This window comes from Bacillus rossius, chromosome 1 (genome assembly GCF_032445375.1).
Source record: "Bacillus rossius redtenbacheri isolate Brsri chromosome 1, Brsri_v3, whole genome shotgun sequence".
Classification (NCBI taxonomy): Eukaryota; Metazoa; Arthropoda; class Insecta; order Phasmatodea; family Bacillidae; genus Bacillus; species Bacillus rossius.
The window spans coordinates 338,380,855-338,392,361 of record NC_086330.1 but is presented as its reverse complement, the minus strand read 5'-3'; the positions used below and the strand labels follow the sequence as shown (position 1 = coordinate 338,392,361).

The 11,507-nt window shown below is 36.6% G+C and overlaps 1 protein-coding gene across 3 annotated transcripts in view; it reads right to left on the bottom strand.

Annotated features, from left to right (window-relative positions):
* LOC134528111 (small ribosomal subunit protein eS12) overlaps window positions 1-11,507 on the bottom strand; it is a 61,184-nt gene that overhangs the window by 370 nt on the left and 49,307 nt on the right. The gene's annotated exons all lie outside the window — the stretch shown is intronic.

Genomic DNA, 11,507 nt, shown 5'->3' with positions numbered 1-11,507 from the left:
ATGTATCACTTATTAATTACCTTAACCCTACCCTCTACAGCCACACATACACACATAAATATATTTTTGGCTCATGTGGCAAGTGTTAACAGCTTACATTTGTCTATTAATCTCTTTTTTTTTTTTTTCACCCATCATACGTATCCATTACAGTGAAAATACTAACTTTTGAAATTTAGGTACAGTGACAATAAATTTTTGTTAAATAATATTCAACAAACAAAATCATCTTTTCTTGAAATAAAATATGGACAGACCCTAAGTAGCCAAGAAACAGAGCATAAAAATATAAAGACAATATATAAGCCAAAGACACTAGCTTTTGTAGTGCAACTTCTCTAGAAGCCTAAGAGAGCTACGTGGCGGACAGTACAATAACGGCAGTCTGGAAACGTGGGGACAAAGACTTTTCAGATAAAGCTTACTGGAACCCTGCAATATCCATCACATTTTTAAGAAGTCAACACATAGACACCGAGCCAGGTGCACAAAGTACAGATCCCACACTAGAAGTAGTGGAGGGGCTTAGGTAAATGGGTAAGCCAGTTACAATCTCAAGATGTGACCAGAATAACACAAAATAGTCAAGAGTTTAGCATATTATTGACACCAAAGTCACTACAGAAGCCTGGGGGCGAAACTCTGTGTGTGTGTGTGTGTGTGTGTGTGTATATATATATAAAATAACACAAGCTCAAGTTAACATTGAAGCAGTGCGGGCACTGCTTAGCGTTCCTTCCCCCTTCTTTCCCCTCCCCTCTCCTCCTTCCCCTTCCTACCCCCATCTTCCTCCCTTCCCCGCCGCGTCACCAGTGCTCTCTGCCGTGTATTGTTCCCGGCCTATATAACCTCGGCACCCGGCCTATTTGCCGCAGTCTTCCGGTTGTTTGACACGAGGGCTGCCTCTTGGGGTTGGCGTCGCGTTGGTATGTACTCGGCTGTGAAACTTAACGTCTGTAATTTTCAGTAATTAGTATGATTTCTTGTTCTTGCTTGCGCGTCGTGGCAGCGCTTTCACTTTTTTCATTTTTGCCATGTTTAGTAATGTTCGTAATTTCTCTTGGACCCTTCAGGTCAGTGCTTAATTGGATTCTTTGCCTTAGTTTCTCTTGCTCACGCCGAGTACTACCGGTAGCTTATGTAACAGTGTTTTTCTGTGGCTGTATATGGGCACGCCACAATGGCTTTGGACACTTCCTGTCAAGCCGCGTCGTAACGGTAATCGTAATTGTATGTAATTGTAAATGTAATCTATTTCTTTCTTTCTTGTTGTTGCCTAGCGGCCCATATGTTTTGTGCTATGTCAAACGCGTCGTCAGTTAGCCCCATTTATCGCAACATTGTTTTAACTTGTTTTGTATGTATGATTCCCGCGGGATGTTTCGCTCACAATTCATAAATGTTTTGTGCATTGTATGCTACATTTGTTACAAATAAATTACACTGTGTGTTAATTGGTATATGGACTTTGCTTTTTGCAGCATCAGCAAATATCTGCCGTTAGTCTTACCGGAAAGACTCCTGTTATTTCTTGTTTATGTTGTTGTCAGTTGTAGGTGCGGCTACATCAGCCCATTCTCACTAACCAGAACTACCACATTTGATACAGTAAATTAACAGCCACAAATAACATAATGAAATCATTACACTGTCCATTACTCAGAATGCAGGAACTCAGCAAGTTAATTTTGGGTAACAACTCAGAAGAGGGAGCCTGCAATGGGATCATCACAATGGACAGTGTCTATATTAAAAAGCCTCTTCAGCTCAATAAAACATATCCCACATTTCTCACTTGCAAAAAATTTAATTCCAACCCCTGGAGCAATTAATCCACATCACTCCTTGGCAGGAGGCGATTGACTTGACTATTAAACCACCACGGCCCGACAAGAAGAGTTTCAAGAATTATAAAATAACAGAACCTTGATGAAAAAATATAATTCAACATTTTATTTGATTCACCTCAACCATTTCAATGGTTGCTACGAATTGTTATGATTACTTTATTTGAAGAAACATCCCTTTAACGATGACTGTCCTTTTTCTCCACTAAAACATATCTAAAAGTCACATTAACTAATTCAAACAAAATAGTGTTGAAAACTAAAAAAAAAAAAAAAGAGGCAAATAATACAAAAACATGACCATGACATTTCCAATCTTTTAACATACCAATAGATATTACTGTACTTCAGTGCTTGTGTGAAACAAAGCCTTTGAGTAAATGTTTTATGTAAAACTTTCAAGTATCATGGCAGCAAATGTAATAGCGTGTTTTCTCGCATAATCATTGCACGTTTTATACTAAAATCAAGTTTGAAAAGTAGGGGTGCAACGATTATGTGGGGAATTTTTTTTTGTTAGGTAAAGTTATTCATAATAACAAAACCCGTTGATGGAAAGTACGTTTATTTATATATATATATTAACAAAAAAAGTGGAGTATACAAGAGCACGCCAAACAACTTATATTAATAATTCATGCAAAAAAACCTTTCAACTTTAAATAGAAAAACAAAATTTGTGACCCGAACGCAAGCCACTTGAATCTTGACGTGAACTAACGCATAACTATTGTCATAGTACACATTTACCACAAAAGAGTGCGGGCCATCACGTGTAGTTAACTCTGCACTCGACAGAGAGCGCGTGTTGCATCCAAACGGCGAGATATCGATATTCGACTATGTGTGTGCGCTCTATACGGGAAGCAACATAACCAAACATGAATGATGTCAACTAGCGCTAGCTACAATTTTATAAGCGGTACACCGCGGCGACGCATACGAACAGATAAAGGTTATAACGTTCAAAAACAGCTTTAAAAGAAAATTTACATATCAGACAGCTTCGTATTTCCGTTGATTAAATAAGTAAAATAGTTAATTTCCGAATAAATATTAGATTTCTACTTTAAAATACACAGTTTTATACGGAATAGATACCTACACAAAGCACCCGGAATCTAATTGATGGACCAAAAACATCATGCAACGTTTACGCGAAAAGTTTTTTTTATCCAAATTTTGACGCCCTAAAATATGGGTGTGACGATTATGCAAGTACAACGATTATGCGATAAAAGAGGGTAGTTGATCACTGACGGACATCAACATGTTAATAGCAGAGTAAACTGTAAATATTTACAGTAACATAATATAAATGGGAAAATATTGGCTCAACCAAGGTACATATCTGTGAACACAGCTGTTTTTCCTTAAATCTGTTTTACTCTTCAAATATCTGCTAAAACGAATAAAATCCGTAAAAATGGCAGGTGTAGTACCAAATGCAAATACAAGACTGTCTAAACAAGTTGCAGTTGGCACCTGGTATCCAATGAGTGAATTAAATAGTGCAAGGCAGTTATGTACTAGGACATGTACATCAAATAAACAAACGTGACAAAGATCTTGAGTTTACCTAAATACAGTAAAACCTCTTACAACGAACTCCTTTATAACGAAATCCTCATTATAACGAATCAGTTGTTTGGTCCCACCAAAACGTCATATAACCCTATGTATTTGTACATCAAAATAACGAAGTATTTTTTCATATTTCCACCAAAAACCCCCACTACAGCAAAAGCACAATTAAAAATTTTCAAAAAAATTTCCTTAGAATTTTCATATTTATACAATTTGCTTCGTTAATATTACGTTTCGGTAAACAAACACAAATATTACAGCATCTTATAATATTGGCTGACTTTGACCATAGAACTATTGACGTACTGAAACGCACTTCGAAGCTAACACATTGCACCACAAGCGGGGAAAAAAAATTCACTTCGATTAATCAATGTTCCGAACTTTTCCAAGAAAATTTGTCACAAATCCCACCTACAAAAGTTACATCTGTTTAAGTGGAAATACACATTCGTTCGTTTGTTGTCATGAATGCCGATATTTATTTTAGATTCTGTGGAAGTTTTACTTATCTAAGATTCGCAGGAGTCTAAGAGTTGTTTTCTAATTGTGGTAAAATAAATTCTACTTAAAGAGTATTTTATTGTTTGGAGGTTAGCTTTGATTTATTATAATTTTGTTTACATACGAATTAGGTTATGGATGCACAAAACCATGTGCGATGATTAGGACGCATTTTAACTTCTTTCAGTGCTATAATTATTTTTTGTTTACAATAATGGATTTAAAAAAAGAAGGCAATATATTTAGCATATTTTGTTGTTTGGAGGTTAGCTTTGATGAATTACTTTTGATTACATACAAATTAGGTTATGGATGGACAAAACCATATGCGATGATTATGATGTATTTTAACTTTTCTCGGCGCTATAATTATTTTTTGTTTACAATAACGGATTAAAAAAATAATGCAATATATTTTACCACAAAATTAAAAATTCTATAGCCTATGGTGTTGGTAAGGGAGGCAAAAAAATTTGTCTTAGTAAAAAAAAATTATACAGGCTTGCATAGTTGTCACTTTGATGCAAAATAAAGTATTTCTCCATTTCATTTTAAAGAAACCTCACTATAACAAACACACCCGAAATCCGTCTCTTCAAGTTTGTTATACTGAGGTTTTACTGTAGTAGCCAGGAGGTGACCAAAGGACAGACATTAATTAAAGTTAAAGAGTCCCTCATTGTAACACCACATGCCACAATGTGAAATCACAACTCCCAACACATCTGCTCTACTGTGAGCTCATGCACAGTGCAACATCTACACGAGTTCAGTAAATTTAACATTTCACTAAACTTCCATTCCTATGACACATTTTCTCTGCACAATCACCTTGCATAAGCCCTATGGCAGTCAGGACGTGACAACTTACACATGTAAATGTTCTTTTTGATACATAAGTACAGGTAAAATATCAGAGTATCCACAAAATGGATAATAATATCTCCCGACTTTCCATGACCATAATTATAATTTACTTGACCAATCTTTTAAAATTATTAATTAATGTTGCAATTTTCTCAAAGAACTAAAGAATATACAGTCTCTGCCATCCCCATAACAAGCTAGTACAAACAGGACGTTTCTTCACCATTTTATAGTGTATGTCTTTGTACTAACCATATATATAAGAAAACAGCTAATTCTCTGAACAATTCCAACCTCCCTGACGTTCACTAAATTTTCATAATGTGACAACTTGAGAATGAAATCTTCACACTGTCCATTACTCAGAATGCAGGAACTCAGCAAGTTCATTTTGGGTAACGACTCAGAAGAGGGAGCCTGCAGTGGGATCATCACAATGGACAGTGTCTACATTTAAAAGTCTCTTCAGCTCAACAAAACATCTCCCACATTTCCCGCTTGCACAAAACTTGATTCAGACCCTGCCAGTAATTGACCCACATCATCTTGGCAGGAGGTTATTCACTTGACTACTCGATCACCATACGTCGCTGTTTTTCCGCCAATCTTTCATAAAGGATAAAATCAGTAAAAAAAAGCATGCCTGCGTTGTAACAGAGTGAACTAATTAGTGCAAGGCAGTTATATAAAAGGACAGGTTCATGATCAAAGGCATTATTGGTGCAGTGCAGTATGTACAAGGACACGTACATAATGATCAAAACTAGTGATGGGATTTTCGATACTTCAATACCTCGATACCTTCGATACTTGACGGTATCAAAAAGTATCGAGTATCGAGACTGTAAGTTCGATACATTTTTTCGATACTTGAATGCTTGTTCATTTGAATTGAATTAAGTTTTGAGTCACCATCGTACAAAAGACAACTGCAGTAGAACCTTGATGATACTATCCAGTGTCATACGCGGATTAATTTTGGTCCCGCCGAAAGTACTACTATATTTACAATGGTTTACTTTCCCGGAACATACACTTATAAAATCATTATTTTCCCGTTTCATACGTTTTTACGAAGCGGAAAAGTCCTAAAATACACAAATTTTTTTGTTAGATATATTCCTCCTGATAAATTACATTTTAATTAATGCTTTTATTTTGGAAAACGTTCATTGTTTACCTTTGCAAACGTAAGAAAATAACTTTATCGCACCATAGATATGGATAGTATCAGGAAGACTGTGCACTTTGCTAGTAGCATCTATGACCAGCATCAAGCGAGACTAGTGGCGCAAACTAGCAATGATTATGAAAATGGTGCACGCGCTTTAACAAGGCACGGATCTCATATTTTGTGCATTCCTTAATCTTTGAACTGAATATACCTGTTTGTTATTGTTTTCTTACGATCGGATTGTTTTGTATTTTACGTTTCTCAAGTTAAAATTTTATTGAAAATTGTTCTGTTGCATAAAGTTGTTTGTAAAATAAAACAAACAAGCAAAAATTTCTGATTTTCTATTTACAATAGCCTAATTTTTTTATTTCTAATTTAGGATTGGAGACTTTTCCCCCCCTCCAAGAAAGGACTTCAAACATTTTGTAAGGCCACTGTTTCTCATGTCAGCTTTACTTGATTATGGACTGTATTTTACATTTCTGGTAGTTTTATTATATGTATTTATAATGAGGAATTCATATCTTTCATTAATATAATGCAATTATTTACACATTATGTATTTAAGTTTAATCTGACAAAATGCTGGTATGATAGATTGAATTTATATAGTTTAAAACTAATTTATGTTATCTGTAATAATTGTTACTTAATGGGAAAATATTTTTCCCTGGAGTATTGAAAGTATCAAAATAAAAAAACAATACAGAATCGAGTATCGAAAGTGTGGTATCATCCCACCTCTAATAAAAACAAATTGTCAACATCTTGAGTTTATCTAAAAATTAACCCGCTGGCTTCCAAAGGGTAAACACTAATTAAAGTTCGGAGTCCTTCAATGTAACACCACATACCATGATGTGATGTAACAACACCCAACACATCTCCTTCCCTACCATGAGCTCATGCACAGTGCAACATCTACACAAGTTCAGTAACTTTAAAATTTCAATCAACACCCATTCATGTGTCACTATGCACTTTTTCCATTGCAAGATCTTTTCCATGAGCCCTGTGGCAATCAGGGGTCAACCTGTAGAGTAAAAATTCATTTGGATACACAAGTTTAAGTAACGTGTAAGAGTATACACAAACACCATGAATAAAATAGCCTGAAATTTTCCTGACTTTCCATGACCATAATCATAATTTTCTTGACTAATGTTCACTAAAAATAAATAATTTATAATAAAGATCGCAGGTTTTCACGGCCATTGCCTGGAGTTGCTTGGCTTCTGGGTTGTAGCTGTGTTGAATGCAAAAGAATCACAGACGATTCGGTCGACATTTCAGTCACTACAGCGTCAATGGGAAATCCTTTGATATCTTTACCTTCAACGCAGCTACAACCCAGGAGTTAAGCAACTCTTAATTAATTTATGTTGCTATTCTCTGAAAGAAATAAACAGAATCCAATCTCTGCCAACCCCAAAGCAAGCCTAGTTCAAACAGAACCTTGCACTTACCATTTTATAGTGTTCATATATATGTACTGACAAAAAAAAATGCTTTCAGTCTAGGTAATGGCTGACGAACATAATACCCCCTCTGTTACTGGAGAGTATCAATGACTTTTCCAGGATTCCAAAGTGAATTCCCTAATTGTCCCTGAACAATCATAATGTAGACACACTGACAATCAAATCTTCACACTGTCCATTACTCAGAATGCAGGAACTCAGCAAGTTAATCTTGGGTAACGACTCAGAAGAGGGAGCCTGCAGTGGGATCATCACAATGGACAGTGTCTACATTTAAAAGTCTCTTCAGCTCAACAAAACATCTCCCACATTTCCTTCTTGCACAAAACTTGATTCAGACCCTGCCAGTAATTGACAACATCACCTTGGCAGGAGGTGATTCACTTGACTACTTGACCACCATACGTCACCGTTTTTCCGCCAATCTATCATAACGGATAAAATCAGTAAAAAAAATAGCATGCCTGCGTTGTAACATCATATGCAAATTCAAGATTGTCCTATAAAGTCGCAGTTGGCAACTACCATATTTACTCGCATATAGTCGCGGCCATTTTACCAGATTTGATGGGGAAAAAATGAAGTGTGACCTATATGTGAAGAAATTTTTTTTAAAATTTTTTGAGGAATTTCTTTTGCAATATTTTGCTTTAAAATGTGAAAAAGATTTTTACAGCAAAACCCCTTATTTGCACTTTTCATGGGGACAAAGTAAAAAAGTGTAAAAAGCGGGAATGTGTAAATAAAGGGAAAAGTAAGAAATACGTTAAAGTTAATTAAAATAGTCGCATCCTGCAGCGTTCAGAACAAATACACACACACAAATACACAGGCTACATTACACATACGCATTGCACCACAGTAAAAAAATTAAAAAAAAAAAAAAAGGGCTGCAAATTGATTGATGGAAGTTTACCGTCAATAGCGCGCCGTGCGCGGAGAATGGTCATTGTACTCAATCAGCTGTTGTTTCGGTGTGGCGTAGTCGCCGGCTGGCTCTCTCTATTCTCTGAGTTACGCATACCCAACGCTCCGCCCAGACTCGTGACCTTTCATCAGCAGCCAGCCAATGGCCAGCTCAGCGGAAAAACATATAAGCTCCACCTCCCGTGTACCAGTTTTGTCCAGTTCTAATACCAGTTTATTGGAATACGCACCAGTTTTCTCGCTGCCGTGACGTGTTCAAGTTTACGTTCATCTTGATGTCTTGATACCAATAATTAATTACTTACGATCCCCAGATATAAATGGTTAGTTTAAAAAATATGCGTCAACTGTACAATACTTCCAAAATTATAAAATACGTATAAAACAGTTACCAAGACTCCGCTCATTTTATCTTGTAAAGTTTATGTCTCGTACCAGTATTTCAGCTAAGTTGTGACATAAATACAGTATCAGCAGCCACGTAATATTCCTGATAATCCCGTTAAGTTTATACATTCGTGATTTTACGTTTTTCCCTAGTCATGGTTGCTACAGAAATAGAATCGAGAATAATTCCCTGACTTTCTTATGAAGTACATACCATAAATATTAACGTGCATATGATTAAATGTAATATAAAAATTTCAACATGAGGTAAAATAAGTTTTTTTGTGTTATTTTGACGGCAGAATTGCGAATGTGTTTTTTTTCCTTCGACATGGCTGGTGAGAGCTCTTCGGCCCATATTGCTGAGTTGATTACTTTTGTAGCACAAAGTGCAGTACGCAGAATTTATGTTTTTAGCAGAGGGTTTGATGTGCTGAAACTGTGACTCCTTGAGCCAATTCTCCTTAAAAGTAGTTTTCTTCGACATCTCTAAGCTAAAAAAAAAGTACATATTAATATTTTCAGGTTAGGTTAAAACATTATTGTTTATGAATTCTTAAAAAAATATTACTACACAAATACAAAAACTATTACAAATTCACACCTAGCAATATAACGGGCATATTTAGATAATTACAAAAGCAGCATTACAACATGCAATACTCTTACATTCTTACAATGTTAACTAACGATTCTGGGGAAAAATATGTTCAGTTATGCATATTTTTTATACACAATGTAAGTGTCACGCAACTGAACTCACGGATTATAACGGTTGAAAAAAAAAAGTAATTAAAAAAATACTGTAGTTAGAAAAAAATGCAAAAACATAACCGCACACAAAAGCCACGTGTTTTCTATCAGCTTGGTAGTTTTCAAAATGAGAATTGGTATTGCTTCTTTATCAAAATGCACTTTATTTTCTTATGATCACATCAAAAACTAACTTCACCTGAAACAACGCCTTTAAATTCACGTAATAAGCTTTGTACTCACCTTATTCCATGTGAAAATAGCCTTTAAAAGATAAACGACGCCATGCCCGTTCTGTAGTTCTTGCATGGAACGGAACAAAACACAAAGTCTCAAGGGCAAATTAAAAAGGATCAAAACACGAACAAATGAAGGGCGGGTTCGCTAGTGAACAAACAAGTGCCTGGATTGGCCAGAAGTTATGGTGGGTGGTTGTAACAGCCTATTGCAACGGACAAATGTAGACCAAGTAAAAAAAAAGCTGCAGCTGCCGTGTGCCATAAGCAGCAGCCTTTTAGCGTAGTCGTTCGGTAGCAGTACGAGTGCATCAAAACAAAGCTTTGTTTGAATTATAAGCAACTTTAATATCCCCAGAATTCGTAGAATTTTCCCTGACATTTCCCGGAATTCCCTGACCATTTTAATTTCCCTGACATTTCCCGGTTTTCTAGTCCTGTAGCAACCATGCTAGTACATTTTAGATTGTCTCCTGCTATAATTACTGGTACTTTTACACGCCTAGGCTTAAATTATTACATGTTTAGAAATGAAAGCAACTTTTCATGTTACAGTGTAACCTCTATTTAACAAATCTCAAGGGACCAAAATTTGTTGTGTCTGTTGTAAAGGGGTTTGTTAAATGGAGGTTTCACACAATATATTTCTAGTCATCATAAAGCTTCACATAAATGGCTAGAACTGTCTTTCTGACTGTTTAATACGATATGAGGAATTAAACATGAAAAAGTACATAGAATACACTTGTTTAATGGCATGTTTAATAAGGTCGAAATAAATCACTATCTTGTCCAAATCATCATTTTTACATACATATGTACTTTCACACGTTTTTGATTTGTTCCTACCAGAGAAGCGTTGTTTTCGATCTGTTCCCGGTTGGATAATATGGTCGAAAGAGTAGACGCCGGGATGTCGAAACGTTTAGCTATATCACTATTTTTTTTCCATCTTCATCAACTCCATTTAAAATTTCTAATTTTATTTTAATGTCAATCTGTCGCCGCTTTTTAGGATTAGAATTCATTTTACAGTAGTACCGTGTTTATTTCCGTAACTACGTGTGGAAATAAATAAACAGTGAAAACGGGGGGGGGGGGGGGGGGGGGGGGGAGGAACGGAAATTGCACTACACTGTGCCGTGTATTAGGGATTTAGGCACGTTTTATTTAAAAATTTTGTAATCTGAAATATTTTGGAAATATTATATTTTTTTTTCTCTCTCTCTCATCTTATTTTCTTTACGGCCAGGCCCTCAGCCTCTGTTCTCAGAGGCGAGCTGATTTTCTTTCCCAGCCTCATGCTAGGCTAGCATTCTGGCTAATATTTCTCCCGCCTCCAGGCACGTCGGAGCCGGGTAACGCTATTTCTTCGCGGGTCTTCTTTTGCTAAGAGCAGCTTGTGAAGCAGTGCTGAGCCCTGCTAACTCTGTCACGAATCGGTATAAGGTTCACTAGCAGCAAGACACGACAGGAGGATCCCGTGGGCCTTGTGTCCCACAGACCATGCGTTTTTTGAAGCCACCCCCCGCCTGCTCACCCACCCTCTCTTCTCAGAAGTGGCTAGGAGCGACGACCGCTCGAGTGCGTTAACCGAAGTCAAGGCCATCTCAGGCTTGACAGCCGCAGTTACGATTCTGCACCTTAACGACACCTAGCGACGGCTGTGGTAACTAATGCCACTTGTGAGGCGCTCGCGCGGAGGTAACGACAACCTCTCTCCCCTCCTTATGTCTCAGGC